This window comes from Diabrotica undecimpunctata, chromosome 5 (genome assembly GCF_040954645.1).
Source record: "Diabrotica undecimpunctata isolate CICGRU chromosome 5, icDiaUnde3, whole genome shotgun sequence".
NCBI classification, from domain to species: domain Eukaryota; kingdom Metazoa; phylum Arthropoda; class Insecta; order Coleoptera; family Chrysomelidae; genus Diabrotica; species Diabrotica undecimpunctata.
The window spans coordinates 14,885,972-14,911,397 of record NC_092807.1 but is presented as its reverse complement, the minus strand read 5'-3'; positions in this window follow the sequence as shown (position 1 = coordinate 14,911,397).

Below are 25,426 nucleotides of genomic sequence, written 5' to 3'. Positions count from 1 at the left end.
AATTAAAGATTTTTACTTTTCATAGCCAGCAAAAAATAACCAATACCAAAGTATCCCATCTCAATTCTCGCGTTGTTGCAAATGCATTTCAAAAGTGCAGTTTCAAAACGTTATAAAGAATTATGGGTCTTCTTGTGTTGTACATTTAATTGTATTTTTACTGGCCGGGTCGTTAAAGACAAAAGCAATAACAACAGTTTTACTCCCTGCTGGATACTATATATTTTATTTATTTGTGCTATCCGCTATTAAAAACACAGTGGCCACTCTAATAGTGGTTTATTTTTATACAATTTTGCTGTTAATTCAGAAAATTAATTTATAAATAAATCATTAAAATATTTTAGAAAAATATTTTATTGAGAGGACTGTCAATAATTTCAGCTCCGAATAAAAAGCGTTTTTGTTGGTTTATGCCAACTATTAAAAACATGTTTGTTAAAAGTGTGAAATTAAAGTGTTTTTCTTACTACACTTGAGTGCAGAATAATCGACTCAATATTATTTTGCGAAAGTACGTCTCCTGTTTAATCTCACTGAATTTAACTCACTGAAATCAACACATGGAAATCATACATAGAAAAATTATTTGCATCTGACAGGACGGATGATCACCTATATGGAGAAGGAGAAACAGGTCCTTCAATCCTTAAATCGGAGATAGAAGATGCCATTGCAGCACTAAAAAACAATAAGTCAGCAGGTCCGGACAATGTACCCTGCGAAATATTAAAGATCCTATGTAAATCAGACAAACAGTTCCTTGATAATCTAGTTGAACTTTTTAACAACATATATAATAGCGGTAAAATCCCGGAGAACTGGCTGCAGTCAACATTTATTACAATCCCGAAGAAACCAAATGCCTAGATCTGTGATGACTACCGGCTTATAAGCTTGATCAATCATGTCACTAAGATCATTCATAGAAGAATATATGATAAATGTGAGTCAAATATTGATAGATCGCAGTTTGGCTTTCGGAAAGCACTTGGAACTAAAGAAGCAATTTTCGCTTTCCAGGTGCTTATACAGCGGTGTAGAGACGTTGATAAGGACGTGTATTTGTGCTTTGTGGATTTTATAAAAGCATTTGACAATGTAAATCATGAACAATTGATAGATATTCTGCGAAAGACAGGTATTCACGACAAGGACATTCGAATTGTGGCAAACCTATACTGGGGTCAAACAGCAAGAGCAAAAATTGGCAACGAACTCACTGAAAGTGTGCAGATCAAAATAGGTGTCCGTCAGGGGTGTATATTATCCCCACTCCTATTTAATATTTATTCCGAAGAAATATTTAACAAATGTATGGAAAATGCAAATGAGGGCATAAAAATAAACGGCGAGTTAACGAACAATATAAGATATGCCGACGACACGGTGATCCTTGCCAGTACCATAGACGAATTACAGCAGGTAATGGAAAGAGTTTATTCAGTTAGTGAGGAATACGGCCTGAGCCTCAACTTCAAGAAGATAAAGTGGATGCTGATAAGCAGGAAGCAACAGCCTGCTCGACAGTTACGGATAAGTAACATACTAATTGACCATATAGAATCTTATGTGTACCTTGGCACCAACGTAAATGCAAAATGGAAACAGGCCACAGAAATTAAGGCAAGAATAGAACGAGCTAGAGCAGCATTTAGCAATATGAAAAAGCTCCTCATAAGCAGGGATTTGTCTCTTCCCCTAAAACTACGTCTAGTTAAATGCTACATTTTTCCGATCTTACTGTATGGTGTGGAGGCCTGGACGCTGACGGAGACGCTCACGAGAAAACTAGAAGCATTCTAAATGTGGGTGTACCGACGCATTCTTCGTATATCCTAGACCGAACATGTCACTAACATAGAGGTAATCCAAAGAATCGGAAAGGAGAAAGAAATCGTGAATACAATTAAACAAAGAAAGCTTGAATATCTAAGCCACATATTGAGACACGATAAGTACCGTCCACTGCAATTGATTGTCCAGGAAAAAATAGACAGTAAGCGAGGGCCAGGCAGGAGAAGACACTCGTGGCTCCAAAATCTGAGGAAGTGGTTCGGGCTCACATCGGTCGAACTATTCAGAAGCGCCGCAAACAAGATCGATCAGAATTGTCATGTTAATAGCCAACGTTCGCAACGGACAGGGCACTTGAAGAAGAAGAAGAAATCAACAGGCATCGACTTGTTTCGGTTAACATCGTACGCATCAATTTCAATAGCAACCCACTAATATATCAGTCAATGAAGTTCGCAACTTCATTACAAATGGATACCACATCCGTCAAAGCAGCTCAAGCAGTAGCATTATTGAGAGAAGGCCTTAGACAGAGGGCCGTGGCAAATCGACTAAATTTGAGCCATCCTGCTGCGTTCCGAGTGTACCGTCGGTACCAAAATACTGGTGATTATGTCCACCGACAAGGAGGAGGCCGTAAACGAATAACGACGGAGAAAGATGATCGATTTCTTGTATCAAAATCCCTGAGAAATGCACGTTTGACTGGTGCTAATTTCAAAGAAGAGCTTAGAGGTATAGTTACCAGCATTTGGACAGTCAGAAGGAGACTGAAGGTAGCCAATCTAACACCAAAAAGAGCAAGCTAACTGAGGACCAGAAGCAAAGGCGATTAGAATTTGCTCGCGAACATCTGGATTGGGACAACTATCAATGAAGTCAGGTATTATTCTTCGACGAAAGTAAGATCTGCCTACATGGCAACAACAAGAGGCGTCAAGTCCATAGAAGGCCAAGAGAGAAATTTGCTTAATGTTTTGTCATATGGAGGCATAAAAATTTTGTCATATGGAGGCGGTTCTTGTATGTTTTGGGCAGGCATTTCCATGGATAGGAAAACGAGTTGGTTTTCGTGCCTGGTGGAGGACTTGGAGGAGGTTTAACGGCGGATTTTTACATCAGATACATATTGGAGGAACATGTGGTTCCATATGCGGGATTTATTGGTGATGGCTTTATTTTAATGCACGATGCCGTACCGCACAAGTCACCACCACATATCTGACTGAGATCGGTATACCTACAATAAATTGGCCTACGTTGAGCCCGGACATAAATCTAATAGAGCATGTTTGTGCATGAGTAGGGGTGGTAATATCAAATACTTAAAAATAAAGATATTTATATTTTTTTAATTGATCATTTCTCTGTTCATAACATCTTTCTTAGGAAACTCTGTTCGTATTGAATATTATTTTTAATATGCGTCTTTCAAATAATGCAATAGCAGTTTGTGTTAGTTTAATAATAAAGTTATTGTTTGCACATTACATCTTTTTATTTTCATACTTCTAACATTGAATAGAAAGTGTAATCTCAAATATCGCTTTTGAGTCGATTATTTTGCTTTCAAGTGTAGTAGTCCATTGAAAAGTTACATTAGTGTTGTATTTTTGGGAGGACCCATTTTTTTTAATTTTTGAGTTAGAAACAGTTCAAGATTGTTTTGTTCTTGTCCCCCGGCCGCCATCTTGGAAAAAGGGGTGCAAAGAGATTTTGCGGTTTATCTCGTAAACTAGCAACCCTACAGAAAATTTTGTACGACATTATTTGTATTAAATTAAATTGTCTACAACTTCGTTTTTATTACTTGTAATCGTAAAATGAAAAATAAAAAAGTTATAAACAAAAATAACTAAAAATTTTTGAACAAATTTTCTTTTGAGCTTTATAACTTTTTGTTTGGTGATTTTACAAGAAAATGATATTTAAGCAATATTATAGGGTATTTTTCAAAGAATAACTTCCATTAGAAATTTGTTTAATTTTATTAATTTCTGTAGGTTTTACAGTACTCCGAAGAAGCTTAGTTTTCTACTAAATATTTTTTTATTCATATAATTTATAATTTTCATAATATTCCCCCTAACTAGTGGAAACAACAGAAATGAAAGTCTTACGAAAAATAACAAACCAAACTCTAAGAGACAGAGTAAGAAGTGAGGAAATACGAGCGAGATGTGATATAGAGGAAATAAACGTGTGGACCGAAAGAAGAAAAGTGGAATGGAATCAACACATCGAAAGAATGACAGAAAATAGAATAGTACGAATAGCAAGAGACAAACCGCCAAATGAAAGAAGATCATTGGGACGACCGAGGAAAAGATGGTCAGACAACGTCAATTGAGGCTAAAAACCGAAGTAAAACAGGCATTTTGCCTATTTATAAAGTAGGAAGAAGAAGAAAAGAAATTAGCTTATGAAAAGCCGGAGATGCTAATTAATTATAAATTTTCTTCACTTTGCCAAGTCTTTACTTCTATGTAAGTTTTTTTAAAACTATGGTATGCAGTCAACTACTCGGATTTTCCTTTTTACTTTGTCATAGTTTAATCACTTAAACTGATTTTTTTATTGGGATGAAATCCAAAAACTATTGAACAGTTAGAATAAAGGCACATGAATATTATATTCAAAATAAAAATTAAGATGATATTCAACTCGCATAGAATAGTAAATATAGAGCGCAGTGAACCGTAAAACAAGAAAAATTAAAGACGCTACACGCTAAATGAAATAAATTCACGCGTTCCACGTGCCATCTTAATAAAGATGTATAACATGCTATTATTACTTGTCCAAGGGAGACTCTTGAGGTAAAGTTGATTTCAGGTAATTTATCCTCTAATAAACTCTTTTCAGGAAAGAGATTTAAGCAAACTTTTACAAATTAATTAAAAAAAGTAAGTATTCTATGAACTATTTTAAGGAAGTATACTTTAAAATATATGATAACTGTACTGATGTATGGTTAACTAAGTAATTTATTAGGCGGAACGATTTTCATTTTATTTGCAATGTTAAAAAATAAAATATGTGATGTTGGGTTCAAGTATTGAACCTCACTGAGTTTCCAAAATAAACAGATAACTAGTGTCGCATTGGCTGATCTAACAGCTGCCTACCATACCATGAACCTTGAAAACTGCTAGGTAAAATATCTTCTTCAAGTGCCATCTCCGCAGCGGAGGTCGGCAATCATCATAGCTATTCGGACTTTTGAGACGGCTGCTCTGAAAAGTTCATTTGATGTACATCCGTACCACTCTCTCAGGTTGCGCAGCCATGACATTCTACGCCTCCCTATGCTTCTCTTTCCTTGGATCTTTCCCTGCATAATCAGTTGGAGCAAGGTGTATTTCTCTCCACGTGTAATATGTCCGAGATATTCTAATTTTCTTGTTTTTATTGAATTTAAAATTTCCATTTCTTTGTTCATCCTTCCCAAAACCTCTTTGTTTGTGACGTGTTCTGTCAATGAAATTTTCAGAATTCTTCTGTACACCTACAGCTCAAATGATTCCAGTTTTTTCATTGATGTCGCATTAAAGGTCCAAAATTCCATTCCATAAAATAAAGTCGAAAAAACATAGCACCTCGCCAACCTAACTCTTAGTTCCAGTTTTAAATCCCTGGTACATAGAACTCTTCTCATTTTGTTGAAATTTGCTCTAGCCTTTTCTATTCTTATTTTTATCTCCTGATTGTAATCATTTGTGGAGTTAATCATTGTTCCCAGGTATGCATATTTGTCCACTTGTTCGACGTTGGTTTCGTTTATAAGAAGATTCTCGTTATTTCTTTGAGTTTTCGATATTCTCATAAATTTCGTCTTCTTGACATTCATTGTTAGACCATACTCCTTTCCATACTCTGCTATTCTGGTCACCAGTCTCTAAAGATCTTCAATGTTTTCGGCTAAGATCACAGTGTCGTCCGCATATCTAATGTTGTTAATGGGAACTCCATTTACCTTTATTCCAGCTGTTTCACCCTCAAGAGCTTTTTTCAGGGCCTCTTCGGAGTAGGCATTGAAAAGAATTGGCGACAATACGCATCCCTGTCTTACTCCACATTTAATTTCAATTTCTTCTGACAGCTGTTCGTTAACACGTACTTTTGCTCGCTGTTTATAGTATAAATTTGATATGATCCTGAGGTCGTTGTAGTCAATCTTCTTTGATTTCAGGACATTCATTAAATGTTTATGTCGTACTTTATCGAATGCTTTATTATAGTCAATAAAACATGCGTATATATCTTAATTGACGTCCAGGCATCTTTGTATTAGTATATTAAGTGAAAAAAGAGCTTCACGTGTTCCTAGGCCTTTGCGAAAACCAAATTGTGTATTATTAACGTCTATGTCCAGTTTGTGATATATTCGGTTATGGATGACTTTAAGTAGTAACTTTAGCGTATGAGACATTAAGCTAATGGTGCGGTAATCGCTGCATTCTCTTGCGTTTTTCTTTTTAGGGAGACAAATAAAAATAGATTTTAACCACTCTTTGGGTAATACGCCTGAACTATAAATTTGGTTCAAGAGTGTCACTAAAACATCAATGTGCTTCTCATCTAGAATTTTTAGGATTTCTATAGGAAGCATATCAGGTCCAGGGCTTTTCCCGCTCTTCATTGTTTTTAATGCGTGCAATATTTCTTCTTTTGTAATATATGGACCTATTTCTTCTGACGTAAGTTCTACGTGCTCCAGATCTCCTCTTTCATCATCGAACAATTCATCGATATATTCTGCCCATCTTTGTATTTTCTCGTCCGTATGTGTTATAGCAGTACCGTGTCTATCCAGAATTGCACAAGTGGGATTTTGTTTTCTTAGTCCTGCCAGTTTTTTGACTTTCTTGTGTAGATTAAACAGATCATATTTATTTTGAAGGTCTTTGATCTCATTGCATTGCTCTTCAAAGTATTTTTCTTTTGCTTGCTTTATCGTCTTTCTAATCTCGTGGTTTATCTCTCTGTATTTATTGTTATCCTTGTTTTTAAATTGTCTCCGTTGTTCCATCATATTGAGTATCTCGTCATTCATCCATTCCTCTTTTTTTCTTGAGGAAGTCTTTAGTATTTCTTTACAGGGTTCCAGTAGACAATCTTTTAGTCGATTCCAGTACTCGTCAATATCATTGGTGTTTGTGTTCAATTTGTTGCAGTTCACATGCAGTTCATGTTGGAGGCATTCTTTTACTTTAGGTTCTTTAAGTTTTCTTGTGTCTATTGTAGCAATTCTTTGATGTCTTTTAATATTTTTAAGGGTGAGTGTAATTTTGGCTATAAGTGGATTGTGATCTGAGGCCACGTCTGATCCAGGATATGCTTTCACGGCTTTAACAGCATTACGGTATCTTTCATTGATCATAATGTAGTCTATCTGGTTCCTGACTACTTTCTCCGATGTATCTGCGGGCGATCACCATGTATACAGTCGTCTGTTTGGTAACATAAAAAATGTGTTTGTAATAATAAAGTTCTGCTCTTGACAGAATTGTAACAGACGGTCTCCTCTCTCGTTTCGATTTCCCAGACCATAGTTTCCTATACACTTTCCGCTTTGTTCCTTTCCAATCTTTGCATTGAGATCACCTAGGACTATCCTCTTGTTTTCGTTATTCTAAGTGCCTCTTCGATATCTCGATAAAATAATTCTACTTCTTCTTCGTCGGCATTCGCCGTAGGAGCATAAACTTGTATCAAATTCAGTTTGGCATGAGATGTCACTAACTTCAGTATCATTACTCTTTCTGAGATAGGGAAATAGCATTCCACCGCTCTATTAGATTTTTTATTAACTATTACTACCACGCCGTGTCTGTGTTGGTGATTCTCGCTACCGGAATAATATATTGTGGCTTCGTCTGTTGAAAAACAACCTGAGTTGGGCCACCTAGCTTCACTGATACCCAGTACATCGATATTCAACCTGTTCATTTCTTGAATAACATTGTGCATTTTACCAGGCTGAAACATGCTCTGAACATTCCATGTTCCTATTCTAGTGTTGGACAGTCTTATTTTTTCATCTGCGTTCTTTTGACAAGAAATTCGCTGATTAACGACCTGAGAGTCCTTGTCTTCTTCTCCCCTGCTGGATCTTGGCTTCCGAGGGCCATGATCAGTAACGCCGTTATTAGTTTCTAAAACCATGATGATTTTACTAGGGATATCCATGGGGATCTTTAATGTAGTGGTTTCCCCTTGCCTTCTACATCCTTATGCTGTTGACCAGTATATTGGTTCCTCCATCTTCGAGATCGATTTCTCAACCCCAGGACAAAAGAATGCCCTACCACCTACCAATTCTTCCGCCCAGAGCCATTGATTAGTAAGTGTGAGATTGCTTATACCGGCAATCGGTCGGTGAAATTTTCACCATATCTGGCTACCCTCACTTAGTTTAGCCTGCAGACCAATGCAGTTGTCCGGGGTGTGGCACTTGGAGCCATAAGTGAGAGTTAGGTGTCTTATGAGGACCAGTTACCAAGAACCATCTCCCATCTATGATGCTCGATGTGGTCGTTCCGATAAAAGGTGCTACATCTATAACACAACCCTACACCCCCCCCTACAGGTAAAATATATAATACAACAAAAGATCTGAATCTAATGAAGATCGTAGAATCTATGCCCCAAGGTAGCGTGCTAGCGGACCTGACTATTTTGGTACAATCCAAGATATTTAATAATATTAAGGGAAATCTCGAAGGTGCCCTAAACAATATATCTAAATATTACAGAGAAAACTACCTTTAGCCGAACCCAAAGAATGCAGAGCAACTGCCGAATATGGAGAGAAATTCTAACAAACTTTCGATGAACGCCATCCACTGTACAACACGGAACTCAACTGTTCAAGACGCAAAAGATTTATATAATTTATATATTTTATATATTTATATATTTAATAAACCGGTGATTAACTAACTCACTATATAAAGACTGTCACATAGAATTTTGAGCTTAAATCACCTTCTGTTAACCAAAACATCGAATTAAGTCAAACTGCCGGTTTTTGAGACTTTACGAGAATGATGTTTCCTGGTTCATACCAAAATTTGTTCTCCTGAGTGCTACACTATCAAATTCCTGATTACAAAATTCTTCATAACTTCTATCTATCTATACAAGGATTTTTACAGCTGTCGCCGCCTTCCTTCTTTCAGCCAACGTCTCCAGTCCTTTCTGTTCTGCCATTCTCCATCTCTAAGGTCTCGTCTTTCCATGGCCTCGTCCACTTCATCCCTCCATGATCTACGGGGTCTACCTCTTTTCCTCCTTCCTATTGGGCTCCAATCCGAAATCTTTGCTATCCACCTTGTATGATCTGTTCTTCTCACATGTCCATACCAAATTAAACGTTTTTCTTCGATGTAGCTGAGTATGTCTTGTTCTGCTGCCATTTTTCGTTTATCGTCTCATTTCTGATGCGATCCATTTTTGTCACTCTGCAGCTTCTTCTCATGAACTCCATTTCAGTTGCTGTGATTTTGGACCTGTTTCGTTTATTTATTACCCAATTCTCTGCTCCATAGGTCATTATACTGCATACCAAGGTGTTATAAATTCTCTTCTTTGTATTTCTGGTAATCTGTCTATCCCACAGTACCCCGTTCATTTGTTTAATACGTGTTCTTGTCTGTGCTAATCTGCTGGTTATCTCTTGCTCGGTGGTTCCATTTTTTGAGAGTATGAATCCTAAATATTTGAATTTGTCAGTGCCGTTAATTTCCCTATTATCCTCCATTTCCAAGTTTCTCACTGGTTCTTGCTCTGTTGTTAAATATTCGGTCTTTTCTAGATTTATTTCCAGTCCATTTTTTGTGTATTCCTTTTCTAATTTTCGGAGCATATAGCACAGATCTTCTTCATCTTGAGCCGTTACCACTTGGTCATCTGCAAAGCTTAATGTATACAAGAAGTTGTCCCGGATTGGTATTCCCATCCCTTCACATTTCGTTATCCATGGTTTTAATATTTGTTCAAGAATTCAGTTAAAGTTCTTCATATCTTCAAGAATGAAATCGACTGCTCTTGCAGCCGGCCCATCGAGGAGTGGCTTCATCATCAAAAATCTTTCTAGGCGGAATCAAGATCAATCGAAAGAGCAATTATAATTATTATACACAGACTCGAAAATGCTTACATTACTTATCTTAGAGGCGCAAAAAGTTTAAGAATATTTTTCGGTGCTTTATGACATACGGTTAAACCATATTAGAACTAAAATAAATTGAAAGCTTCAAACTACTAGACGCGATCTGTGCAAATATGGAGAACAACAAAATATTGAGCATCTTCTGTCATGCTTAAGATGTGTTTCAGCATATACCCCCACTGCCCAACCAATGGTTGGGCAGTGATTAGCGGTTACTGGGCCGAGAACCTCAACTAGAATTAGATGGGACTCCGTACTCGAAAGAAGATCGAAAGAAACTTTATCGAGAAAATGGAAAAAAACACATGTATTAACAGTCGAAGTAATAATTGATGTATAACCATAAATGGTTAAGAAGATCAATTATAACAGAAGAAATTATTTAAATAAAAAAATTTTGACATACTACCTTATAACATGGGTGCTAAGTTGATTTGGTAAAACATATTTAATAAAAACTTTTACAATTTTAACTTCCAGGGAATTTACTCTGAATACAATAATACAAAAAAAAACTTGACCAAAAAGAAATCCAAAGTACCTACCTTTTAAAATAATTTAAACTGAAAATCCCTCAGAACATTTCCCTATACGTGTCATTGAAAAGATCCATTTTCTGATGCATCTTGACAAGAAACTCGACTTAAAGGAACTCCCTGAAAACTCTCCCACTCGAGATGACAAGATTTTTGAATTCGAATATAGTCTAATTCAAAAGTTTGCGTTATCGATGGATGATGCCCTTCTTCGGGGAATATCCATCAATCTGACAGAGACCATTCTCATTTCCTTTTTGGTTTTATCACATTTATAAATTTTCGAAGTTGATAGAATGTTACAAACTAGGATTGAATGCAGGTCAAAAAAATATTTTAAACATTAGATTACACTATTTTTAATAAAACAACATATATATTTTAAATGTGATTTAAAGTTTTCATTAAGAAAGACACTTGAATAAATTTTTTTACGACTACTTTTTTTACAGAAAATTTTTCACTTTTTATGGAATATCTCAGTATTCAAAATAATATGTTCTTATGCAACCCATGCTTAATAAACTAAAAACTTACTGTCAAAATACAGGGTTGGCCACTCAAAAGAGTCTAGACTAATATTTGGCAATATTTTAATGTGTCTGTTATCTAAGAATAATGTGTCTGTTTCGCCATATAGTGTTTCGCTTATACGTATATCGCCCTAATAGGGCTCCTCAGAGACGGATACACAGACGCACTGTACGTGAAATCAAATTTTAACTGCCTTTTCCTTTTTATTCCGATATACCTTGTACGAGTACTAGAAACCAATTCGCTAAGGATTTTTGCTTCGTTGAGGAGATATGTTGTGGAATGCAATTTTTAGATTCCCCATGTCTCTAATAACATCTTTATCAACGTCTGTTTTGCCTTGCAATTCTTAGAAGGCACAGATTAAAGCAAAAATCTGAATTGGTTTCGAAAATTATTTACGGATTATAATATACAATGTTTAGCGTCCAGCTCAAGTGACCTTTCTAAAAAAAATAGATGATGACAGACTACCAGTTATAACCTCTACCAGTTGACTCTAATGATATTAAAAAGTTCCGATGTTTGGTAAATTTGGTGCCAGATCAAGACCTATGAAAATAAGTATGCTAAGTAGTACAAATTTGGCTAGCCAAGTTCTCATATCAAAAATAAATTTATAACTAGTGGCCATGGACGGAACAAAATTTTACCAGGGATAGCTACATAAGGTTTTATATGAACTTAAAGCTAGAAAATAACAGAGGAATGAAAATGACCTAATTCTTATCAATGGTAACCCTAGCATTGTAAAAACCAGTGGCCAAAAAAACGAATAAGGGGAAAACCTCTTTTACAGAAGTTAAGTGTCTACTACAAAAATCCTGGTGGCACTAGAGCAAAAATTGAACGATTAAAATCCTTAGTTTTGTAGCATGCAGAAAATTTCTTAAAAAACTATCTCATATTCAAATGATACATTTTCTAGTACGCCCCTGCTTAGTATAAAATATAGCCGAGTCCTTGTGTTTATATTTTAAATTAAAGTTACCGCTGGAAGTTAAATAATTCATATATTACGTTTTAGTTCCACGATTTTAAAAAGTTGTTTGATTCAAGGTCGTTTTGCGATATGTTTAACAAGAAGTTTGGGTTGTTGGTTGACAAGAAACGGTGGAGAGGTGAGACGCAAAACTGGTAGCCCCGGCCAATATCGAGGGTCGAATTAATTCAAGTTTTAGGTTGGAAAAAATGGGCGATTGAAGCGGTCGTGTTTAATTTAGTCGAAGGGAACCGGCAAATTTGTAAAAAAAGGTGAATTTTACTCAAAGTAATGTGTCAATTCTGAACAAGTAATCACTGTTTTTTTTTGTATGCCGTATCTCATATGAGAGATTTGTAAATGGCGTTTTACAACAATTTTAAAGTATAACCACGATGGTTCCATTTTTTTAAGAAGTCGTTTCCAGGGTGTGTCCAATGTGCCATGTTTCAACCTTAAACTTCAATGTCCTATGTCCTAAGAAATGGTTCAGAACATAATTCGAAATGTAAGATGCAGTTTTTTGTTCCAATGGCAAAAATTTTAGTAGGTCCAGTTTCCGACCCCAGAAATCATTAAGGAATTAAGTGCAATCCAGGTAACTTTTTTGTGTTTAAATTTTAAAGGAAAAATAAACTGTTTAATAATAATTGCTTTTATAATGTAAAAAGAAATTGTAATAATTAAAATTATATGTGTTAGGGCGTGGCCACAGCTGTCATAATTATTATCAGTTTCAGAATTCAATATTGACATATGACAGCTAGCTTTATTATTTTTGACATTAATTTGTTTTGGTTTTTTAAAGAAGGTTAACCTTTCTATGAATAGTTCCATTTTAAAGATATTTCTTTATTTGTAATAATTTTTTTTCTGTCACAGTTTATAGCCCAGTAACAATGTTTTTGTAAGTTTTGTAGCATCTTACAGTTTGTACATCTGACATACTTAGTAAGTTTTTTCTTCTTTATTATTTTGGTATAAATCTTTGTAACTATTTATACCGTAATTATTTGTATACTATCTGTATTTGCAACTGTTTGTGTTGAGACAACAATAAATGTTTAATTTATTTCTCTAAACCATTTTGTCTATTTATTTTAGAAAAGCCTCATAACCTCTCTTTTTTTGTGTTTTTTATGAAAGAAGAGCCCTTTTCTTTCATCCAGCAGGAGGTGCCCTCGAAGCGGCGTCCATTTTAAATAGCTAGAGGTCCTTCTTATTGTTTTTTTATCCATGATGTGTCTCGTGGTACTAACACTAAGATCAAGAGATAGAGCACATTTGCGATTGTTGTATCTACGATTCAAAAGAGGATTCGCGGTATTTTTTGCGTAACTATCAGAGAGAGAGGGAGAGAATGTATGTTACAAGCGGCAGTCTACAGTCAAGAGATAGGACGTCTGTTGCTAGCGAAAGTTAACAGTCAAGAGAGTACGTCTGTCTAGTGGCAGTCAACAGTCGAGAGAGAGTCGTTTTTGTTTGCTATTTTAAAACTGTCTGTATTTCTAAAGAGGCGGGGTTGAAGTGAGGGTAGAAAGGGTTGAAGTAGGGTAATTGTTTAAAAATTGACATTGAGAATGATAAGAATTAATACAGCGAAAATGACATGGTTTTTCGCATGTGAAAAATTGAACACAAAGTACGTACATACCCATGAAGAACTAGCTAAATCAGGAAAGACTATGCTTCGTTTGTCTTTATAGATAATAGGCCGAATCCGCCAACTACTAACTAAACTAAATGTTCTGAAAACTGAAAGAGCTAAGTTGCGAGATACAATTTGGTTTCAAGAGCGGACTGGGTGCACGTTAAGCAGCTTTCTGCTTAAATACTCTTTTACAAAACTGCATGTACCAACGATAGGATATATTCAGCACATTCCTCGATTATAAAAAAAGCGTTTGACAGTGTAAAACACGATGTAATCATAAAAATATTACGCAACGCTAACATTGTCGAAAAATATATAGAAGAAATCCAAAATCTTAGGGCTCATAAATGGGCCCAGTCCCGATCTACCATAACCATAAACATAAATTCAGAATCTCTATTGGAATTAAAAAGTAGGAGTGAGGCTGAACAAATCAATGAACACAGAGGAATTTGAAATTTTAAGAAGGGTGCGACAGGGGTGTATTTTGTCTCCTGTGCTGTTCAACCTCTATGTGAAGAATGGTTTTGCAGAGGCATTCGACGGCATAACATTCGTTACGCCGACAACACCGCGATTCAGACAACGAATATGACATGAAGTTGATACTAAACAAAATAAATACCAATAAAATCCTCTATTAAAAAGTTGGAGGCCTTTGAAATCTGGACTTTGCGAAGAATGTTCCGCATACCATCAACAGATAGGGTGTTAATTGAGGGAAGTCTTAAGAAGGGCGACTATTGAGAAAGAATTACTTAACTTGATTAAGGTATGAAAAATATGATATCTGGGCTATATCCTGAGTGAAAAAATATGTAATCTCCTAACTAATTATCCAAGGAAGAATTACGGGCAAGAGAGGAGTAGGTCGTAAACAAATGTCGTGACTACAAAATATAAAGAACTGGAAAGGTATAAATAACACTGACAAGCTTTTGCATGTTGCAAAAGATATAGACGCACTATATCTTGTGATATAGTGTGAAGCAGAAGGTATTTGTAATATGTACAATAAATAAGTGATGAAATGAAATATTTTCAAAACAATATTTTTTAATAAAAATTTAAGTCCCTTTTATGAAATGAACCTACGTCTTTGTTTTGCACCGTATGAATCTTTCTGGGATTTGGTCCACCCCTTTGCAACTCACAATTTTATCCTTTTAGCGATTTGGATTTAAGGAAAGGAAAAGATGCCTATTTGTTTAGAGTATTGTTCTTGTTTCTGGGAATTCACACTTTGCTTTTGCCGCTGTGGCCCATTTCTATCTGCGGATATATGTAAATACTTTGTTAGAATGTAACTTCAAAGGTAGCGAACATATTGGTAAACACAGAGTCAAATGACTGGCTCGTTTTGTTATAGATCCTTTTATCTCTAAATATGCTACGCACATAAAATTTTTTATCAGGAACGTAAAGTTTGCTTTGTAGTATATATGGGTCTTAAGGTTAAAGTTTATACGACGTCTTCGATTGTTTATATAAGTGGTAGGTATATACGAAAAGGTAACAAAACTTTTAAAAATATTTATTGTTCATACCACAACCAGAATAATTATTTAGGATTTTCAAAAAATTGAGTTCTATTTAAGTATAGTACTATTAGTCCAGTCGTCAGAGATTTGGCCCCTAAAAATCATCCGAACAAGCTGAATTTTGCCAAGAATACTAATTTTTGGACCCCAAAAAAGATGCAAAAAGTTTATTACTTTAACCCCCGGGCTTTCTCCTAAAATCCTCCTCGTAGGGGGGTAAAAACGCAAAAAAATGGTTTACCAAGGATCTGTACGCTGTAGAAAAAAAAAATGGTTCAATTAAAAAATGTAGCTGAGATAGTTTTAAAAAAAATGTTTATTACCACTTTTTGAGTAGAACGAACCGTTCCCTCAGAAAAAACGCTTGAAGCTACCAGCGATTTTGAATGTCAGTGACGCACGCGAAATCAATGTTCAATAAAATTTTGTCAGCTCGACGGTAAAAATTCTATATCTAAACATCGATTTTATTGAAATTTGGTGGACTGTTTTATTGTATTATTAAGTTTTTTTATTCTATTTTATTCGAATTATGAAAATCCTAAAGTGTAATCTAAGTGGTTGAAAAACATTGTATAAGAAAAGACTTGTTTCCTCATTCTTTTTTTGTATGTATTGTTATTTTGTAGCAAGGTTTTGTAGTAAGGAAAGTAAAAAAAACCGATGTTTTTAATAATTTGTAAATATTGTCATTTTTTTAATAATATTCCCAACCTATTGAGAGAGGATGGGTTAATTATTACTACTAAAGTTATCACACAACTTTTCCTCCCTCTCACATCCTCCTGAAAACAGATCCGCCCTGGGGTCGTAATTTTTTCGTATACGAGTTAACTTGAATGAAAAATTTCGTATACGAATCTGAATCTGTATTCTTGAACGTCCTTCGAAATGTTATACATTGCAAATTCGAACAACCAAAACTTAAATAATAAAAGAAGAATAATTGGCAGTTTTACTTAACCTATTTTATGGTGATTTTGTCATCTAAAACAATTCTTTGTTTCTTGTCAATTAGCTGAAGGAAGTAAAAAGAGGGTATCAAATATGGTGGTTCGGTGTCAGCCGAACAAAAAAAAGAGCCAGTCTGTCAACCCTTGATGTTGAGAGGCCTTGATATTCTGTACAATTTTTGAAATTGTACATCCGAATAAAGAATGGATTGGTAAACTTGCCTCTCCACTCCGCTAATATGTCCCCCTTCTGCAGGTGCATTAACTATTTCTTTCGATTAAAAAATGATTTATAGTCTAGGCGGGATCTGTTTTGGATTGGACATTTTCCATAGGAAGCTATTTTTTTGCTGGAATCCCTTCAGGATATACCCAATATCGATAATCACGATATGCGCCAGTCGCAAACCCTGTGCTAAAGTTTTTATTTAACAAAATCTGAAAACAATTGAAAATTTCTCATTTTTTTGCTCCTATTTTCGTTTATAATTCGGAAAATATTGATCCTAGAGAAAAAATTATAAGAAGTTAAAAGTTTCTTTATTTCATTTTACATAATATTTCGTTAGCTAGAAATTGAAAATTTAATGTTTATTGTTGAAAAAATAGCAATAATTGAAAAAAAAGTACAAAAAAATGAAGTTAATCCTTTAAATGTTTTCGACATTCTAAACTTGACTTACAAGCTCCATATTCCGCCTAGAAAAACTTTTTAATATGTTTAAGACGTGTGCTAAATTTTGTTAAGATCGGTCGGATAGGTTTTGCATAATAATTTTGCAATCCAGCCTACTGGAAAAAAATCGCAAATTTTCAAATTTATAGTACGCCCTAAATAAGGCTCTCAGATAGTTGCAAATTTTTTTACACTTAAAGAAAGGCTCAAACATTCAAACGCTTTTTGTAAAATTCAAATCGGTTCACCAGGAGAGCCTAGAAATTTTTTTAAAGTTTTAAACATTTTTTATATATTAGGCTTATTATAACAAATTGAATAACTTTACGAGCTTTAAATATTTCAATTTCAAAATTTATACACTTAAAGAACATTAAAAGATGCTTCTTTAAAATAAAAGATTGAAGGTCAAAGTTGGCATACATTTGCCGTGTAACCATAAGTGATAGAGGGCTCGTTTTTAAACAAATACCCTCGTCTTGTCAAGTACTTTTTATATCAAATGTTTTACGTAATGCGCTTCATGGCAACATCCATAAAAAAGACAAATAAAAAACCGTTTTTGCGTAATATGTCACTCGGAATGTTTGAGAGGTGGTGGTGGGGGACGTTCACTCGAAATATGCGCAAAATCATAGCGCGCGCTAAAAATTGCATTATCTCGGCTTCTTGTTAACCAATTTGGCTCTTTTTTTTTGAATCGCTGTCTCGGACGACAAGGACTATAAATATCATATTTTCAAATACCATTTTTAATTGCAAATTGGGAAATTTGCAATAAACAATTGTATGTTAAACAAGTATTTGCATTTTTTCTTCATGCATTTTTTTTGAGCTTGCAATTTATACATTGAAGTAAATTGTTACTTTTAGTAAACAAATATGTATTTATAAACTGTTAATAAATAATTTAAATTGTTAAAACAAAGGCGAACGAAAAAAATATTTTTTTTCATAAATAAACTTTATTTTGACTCAATCTTCAATAATTTGTTTTAAAGTCTTTTTCTTTTTTTGGAAGGATATGTTTAAAGCTCGTAAAGTTATTCAATTTGTTTATAAGCCTAAAAAATGTTTAAAACTTTAAAAAAATTTCTAGGCTCTCCTAGTGAACCGATTTGAATATTACAAAAAGCGTTTGAAAGTTTAAGCCTTCCTTTATATGTAAAAAAAATTGCAACTATCTGAAAGTCTTATTTAGGGCCTACTATAAATTTGAAAATTTGCGATTTTTTTCCAGTAGGCTGGATTGCAAAATTATTATGCAAAAACCTATCCGACCGATCTTAACAAAATTTAGCACACGTTTTAAACATATTAAAAAGTTTTTCTAGGGGGAATATGGAGCTTGTAAGTCAAGTTTAGAAAGTCGAAAACATTTAAAGGATTAACTTCATTTTTTTGTACATTTTTTCCAATTATTGCTATTTTTTCAACAATAAACATTAAATTTTCAATGTCTAGCTAACGAAATATTGTGTAAAATTGGATAACGAAACTTTTAACTTGTTATAATTTTTTCTCTAGGATCAATATTTTCCGAATTATAAACGAAAATAGCAGCAAAAAAATGAGAAATTTTCAATTGTTTTCAGATTTTGTTAAATAAAAAATTTAGCACAGGGTTTGCAACTGGCGCATATCGTGATTATCGATATTGGGCACATCCTGAAGGGATTCTAGCAAAAAAATAGCTTCCTATGGAAAATGTCCATTATGGTCTGAATTTCTACAGATCCCGCCTAGTCTATTAAAAAAGCCATTGAAAACAAAGTTTCTTCTTCTTTATGTGCCGTCTTCTACCGAAGGTTGGCGACCATCAAACGATAGGTTTCTCTGTTTTGTGCCGCATGTATTATGTTCGCGGCTTCTGGTATTTGAAACCATTCTCTCAAATTTCTCAGCCAAAACAAAGTTTAATGTAAAAATATTGTATTAATATAAATTGTATTGTATTGTTCAATCTAAAACAACGATTAAAAACTATCAGCTGAAATCTTATCTGGGGTACACGGGCCCAGTGACAACTGAAATGACAACAATTACTTTGACCCATCGAGTTAAAATCTAGATTCTAACTCGATGCTTTGACCGTATACTAGCATCGAAATTCGAATGATTCAGACGCATTCGCGTCGCCTAGCCATATACGAAAAAAATCGTACACGCACTATTCGAAAATACAAAAAAACTGAATTTCAAGCGAATTTCTTCTAATGTTGTAGGCGAAATATGCTCGAATGAATTCGAAACTAGGATCCCTGGTCTAACAGGTATTGAGACGAATGGGTAAAGATATGGAATTGTTAATAGATATTAAAAGGAGATAAGTGTGATACCTAGGCCATATGTTGCGGAATGACAGATAAAGAAGAAGGAATGTAAATTAAGTATAGGATAATATAAAAATCGTGTAGCAAATTGTATTTAATTGTTAGATAATTGCTTACAACATATTTTCTAAAGTATTCTAAATCTAGCAAAATTTTGTTGTTTTACATATTACCTAACAAAATATCCTTCATCTGTTATTTTTTAGCAAAAATTATGAAATACTGTTACCTCCATAATCACGTAACTCAACACATTTTAAGATATGTACGAGTACATCCTAACTTGTCGTAATGAAATTTTCCTAAATTATAATTACTTTCCATCCTAATTTCCCAGGTGTGTTAAAACTGTAATTATGTTATAAATTGAACAAACTTTCTTAAGTATTTGCAAGTGGATTAATATAGTTGTTATTTCGCGAATTCATAATTTGTCCTACTTTCTAACCTTTCTTGAATTTCCAGTATATGCCATTATAATATGTATGATCGCATATTGAAAATAAAAATTTTACGCTGATGCCAAAGTTATGAAAGCTAAAATGGTCTAACATGTTCAACTTTTCACATGCGAAAAACAATATTATTTTTTTTTTTTCGCTGAACTCAAATTAGATGTGTTGCTTGAGTTTCAGGAAAATCCACATACATCGAGTAGACAGGCATCCACTACATTCAATGCTAGCCATACATCGATAGTAAACATATTAAAAGAAAATAAATTGCATCCCTATAAGATGATACCTACTCAGGAGCTCATGGAAGACGATTTTGATAGGGGAACTTTTTTTTGTGAGCAAATGATGGACATGTTGGATAACAATATTATCCAATTAGAAGACGTTATGTTTTCTGATGAGTGTACTTTTTCACTTAACGGTCATGCTAATCGGCAAAATTGCCGCTACTGGGCCACGGAAAATCCTCACTGGATGAGAGAAGAACACACTCAATACCCTCAAAAGGTTAATGTTTGGGCAGGGATTGTAGGAAACAATATCATTGGTACCTTTTTCATTGAGGGCAACTTGAATGGCAACAATTATTTGGCACTACTTCAAAATGATGTCATTCCAACGTTGGCAAATTTATATCCTGATCCAGGAAACCCTCAAGTTCCAGCGAATACGATATGGTTTCAGCAGGATGGAGCACCACCACATTACCAACTTAATGTCCGGCAGTACCTCGATACAATATTTCCCCATCGGTGGATAGGGAGGCGATTGAATGGCCAGCGCGATCACCTGATCTTACATTATTAGATTTCTTTTTATAAGGATATGTGAAGAGCCATGTATACAAAACTAAACCTTCTGATTTAAATGACTTAAAAGAACGAATAACGCCTGCGCGATTAGGTCGATCACGCCTGTTATGTTAAATAATGTTAGAAGACAGTTTTATTTGAGATTAGGATGTTGCCAAGACGTTCGCGGTGAACATTTTAAACATCTACTTCATTAACATTCATAGTTCTTTTTCGTGTTCTACATTTTATTACGTTTTGCATTACATTTTAGTTTTTGATTGTATTGTAGCGAATTTCGGTACATTTCGACAACATTTTTGAATGGAGAATGAAAAGACCTTTAAAACGATATATCACAAGCCTATACTTCCTATTTTAAAAATTGGGTGTTGTACCTGTCATTCTAAGGGGGTTGAAGGTAGGGGTTGCATTTTCACGTTAAAGAATGTCAAGTTATAATTTAAATTTGACGTGTTTCGGGATTTTTTATAAATATGTACAGTAACCTAAATAATGAATTTATTCCAATTGGCTTTTACACACTGTATATAAAGTATATATAAAGAAATACCTACCATCCATGGTGTATTAAATGACAACCTACCATCGACGAGATTTGGAATAGAATTACCGAAGACGAAAATAATCTACAAGGAGTCTCAAGCTAAAGTACGAAAAATGATATGTCGGAAGAAAAATGAAGCATGACAACAAAAGTATAACATGATAAATTCACATCTAGGAGGACGAAGAAGCACAGAAAGTTGGAGAGTCTTAAAATCTTTACGACAAGATAAGAAGAAAGACATAGTGTCAACAATAACAATGGATGACAGGGACCAATATTTTTTGCAGAGTTAATGAAACACGGTATAACCAAACTATATACAAGTTTAGCCAAACTGTTCCAAAACTGCATTAATGGAATGACAACCCCAAAGGAGTGGAAGTCATCATTCACATCTACTATACACGAAAAAGGCAGAAAGGATGAATGGACAATTACAGAGGCATTTCCGTGACAAACTCGGTCAGTAGAATATACGGAAAAGTAATTAAAAACAGAATAGAAAGCGAATATAAAGACTTAAAGGCTGGGAAATAGGCAGGATTTAGGGCAGGTAGATTTCCTATCCATAAATGCAACATTGTCTTTGTAGTAATTTGCACAAATTAGCCATTTTTCTATATCATTCAAAGAATGATTTTTAGTTAAAACTTCTTGTGGGATAGTTTCTTCTTGTTTTGTCACAGCTAAAGTTTCATAACATGTAGATAGTAATAATTGGTATTGAAATCAGAATTTTTATCTTTCATGATGTTTTCCCTGAACTTTCTTATTGTCATTTTGTCTTTCGTTACTTCTGGATGTAAGTACCACTGTATACCATTTGATGCTTTTTCTAAGAGAGGAATTGTACGACTTTTTTTAATCTGTAAAATAAAAGTAGTAATATAAGTTATATAGGTACTTCTAATACCAAAACTAATGTGGTTGAAACAATTCAAGTAATACATACCTGAGAGATCAATATAACTTTTATGTTTGTTGTATTCTATTACTGTTTTGGCTTTTTGGACTGGTTCTCTTCGTTTTTCAATTGTAATCATATCCGGAATGTACTTAGTATTCATAAGTAGGATATCTCCCTTATCCTTCCACTTCTCCACAAATATTTCTGTATTGCTTTCTTACATTATTAGTTCGCCTTTCTGTAACTTAGTTGTTATAAATATATCAGGATTGTTTTTTCTGTTTTTGCGTAATGCACCCAAGAGAAATGTTTGTTTTTCTAGAAGGGCATAAGCAAGCTCAACACTAGAGTAATAATTGGTCATACAAATTGTTCGTCCAGCGCTCAGAAAATCTACACTTAGTGTTGAGACTATTTGTGAAGATACTGAAAGATCATGACCTCCATCGTCTTGGTCACAATATATTTTAGTTTTATATAGATAGCCACCATCGAGACATACTTTGAATAATTTGATTCCAAATTTGTGATGCTAGTTTTGTATGTATTGTTTGAATTTCAAGCGCCCCTTGAATAGCACCAAAGTTTCATCAATGCAGATAAATTCCCCAGGGATAACTTGCTTCAAACAATTGGTTGAGTTTTTTTAATAGCTCACTGATTTTGAAAAGTTTATCATTTTGGTCTGCGGCTTTATTATTTGCGAAATGCCACATGTTCAATAGTATTTGAAACCGATTCCGAGACATAACTGAAGATAAAACATTTGTGTAAAAGCATCAATAGAAGAAATTTCATTAAAGCAACTGCACGAATAACTGCAATACCTCAATATCAAGTTATTACAAGACTAAAGCGACGTTGGCTAACACACCAATAACATGGAAACATGATTCTCTCACTGGAGGGGACCACATCACGCCAGAATCAAGGAACAGGACCTAAACTCATGACTAAAGCTCGGATTTATAGGCAACAAAAATTGAAGAAAAAGGCGCCTATATAGGCAAAGATTTTTATTAAAAAAGGCAGGAATATTAACATTTAGGCAAAATATAGGCAATAAAGGAATATAACTTATTATTTATTGTACAAAGTGAATTAACGTAATATTAACTTAACATTAGTATAAATAAACTAGTAAAAAGAACTGTAAATTAATAATTAAACATTGTAGCCACTTAAAATTTTATCATTAATAGAAACAACTAAATGTTTTCCAATATTTTTGGTCTTAAAACTATGTCTTCGATCACTTAAAATTAATTTGTACATTGAAAACGAACGTTCGACATCGACAGATGTAATTGGAGCATATTTCAGAGCGGATAATAAATCTGGCATAATTTGAAATTCCTCGGAAAATGTCCCATTCAAAACTTTAGCAACATTAGATAAAAACGAAAAACCTTCATTCTTGTCGAAAACATATTTCATTTTTTTTTTTTTTTAATTAATTGACCGTTACTTCCAGGTGTCGATTTAATTTTCGTCTTTAAATTATCTATTAATTTTACTGACTCACATAAATTTATCTCTTGTTTGTCTAATAAGGTAATTGTGGTAACTATTAATTTATAATTGTCATTGATATAAGCGAGTTCCTGTTTCAATTTGGGATTTTTGCTTCTCGAATGGCTTCGGAAATATCATCATCAAATTCTGACATAACTAATTCTATTTCATTGCAGTGTTCAAAGTAAAAAAAAATCTGCTTCGAGCCAGGTTCCCTACCTTGTAATTACTGGTTTAGGTGGCAAGGGGACACCGGGAAGTCTTTCTTTATATATTTGCACCCTCAACGGAGCCTTTACAAAAACTTTTTTATAAAATTTATAAAATTATTTACCAACGGAAACAGATTTCTTATTTCTTCAGCAATTCTATTTGCCCCGTGGGCTACACAAGTGCAATGAATTAAATTAGGATAAAAAATATTTAAATTAACAGTAGCTTTTAACATATATGCCGCAGCATCTGAGAGCATTAAAACTATTTTATTCACTGGTATAGCGTTGGGTAAAAAGAGGTTTGTTAAACTATCTTGTATAAATCGACTTATTGTTAAATTGTTTGTTTTTTCCAATTCTTTAACGGCAACTAAACAAGGTTTTCTCGCAAAGTTTTCGTTCAAAATTCCAATCATTAAAATAGCTATATACCTGCCGCATACATCTGTCGTTTCATCCACGATAATATACAAAAAATTGCCCTCTAACTCCTGCTTAATTTTTAAAATACATTCCACATAACATTTTTCCACAGTATGTTTTCTCAATGTACTCTCGTCCGGTAAGGATTTATTAAGATATTTTTCGAAAAAGCATTTAAAACTAGGGTTATTAACTTTATATAGAGGAATGTTGGATGCAATCATCATCTGGCATAAATCAAATTTAAAATGCGTCTTCCTCCTTAGACCTTAAACTATCCCGCAGAGATATTTGGGCTAACTTAGAGGCATTTAATTTTTCCAAATTACGTTTATGAAGTGGGGTTCCACAATGCTGGTCAATAAAGTACTTTTTTCTACTTTAGAATTTAGTTATGTTGTGGGACGAGAAAAAAAGAGAAAAAATAAAACTTACCGATTTGCCGCATGGTTTACAAAATGCTCCATCTCCTTCTAGAGAAAGTTCCGAATAAGGTGCGATCCATAGCCTTAATTTGTCATCTTTTCACACAAATGTCTAAAACGTTTTAAAACGTGTTCTTTGCTTTTCGGTATACGCAACAAAACTAAACTAGGGTATAGCAATTTGTGACTAAACTGTAACCGACTGTACAACTGATAATAAACTAATAAAGCTTAGGGATTTCTAAATAGTAAACACTCAAGTTTCGATCAAGTATATTTTCCTAGCAATCTGTTATATAAACAAACCATTGATATTTTATTATTGACCCAAAATTTTATTATAGAATGGTTTAGTAATAGAATAATATCATGGGTAGTACCATGAAATTTTAAAAAAGGCACAAATAGGCGGAATTTACGAAAAAAGGCAAAAAGTGCAAAAAACAATTATAATAGGGAAAATAGGCAAAAAATGCATTTTGCCTATAATCCGAGCTTTACTCATGACATAAACTTATAGAAAATATTTTTTATTCTGATTGTTAATTTATTAGTTATAATAAAAAAATATATGTAGAGGCTTTATACTTAAAAGCAGCAATGAAGATGAAATATTTTTTCCGAAAACGTTCTGTAATTTAGCTCGAAAGGTTTTTTTTAAATAAATATACCTTTTATAAAAGATTTTTTAATAAAAAATTATTACTTCATTTAAAAAGTGAATTTTCCTCATATATTAGTCAAATCCATTAACTTCACTAGGTTATTTATTTTTAATAAATACATATCAATATATATATATATATATATATATATATATATATATATATATATATATATATATTCAACACCCACGTTTGAATTTAATAAATTTGAATTCAAATATTAGAAATTTTTTATAAGTATGTAATATCCAAATTAAAAATAAACTGTAAAATC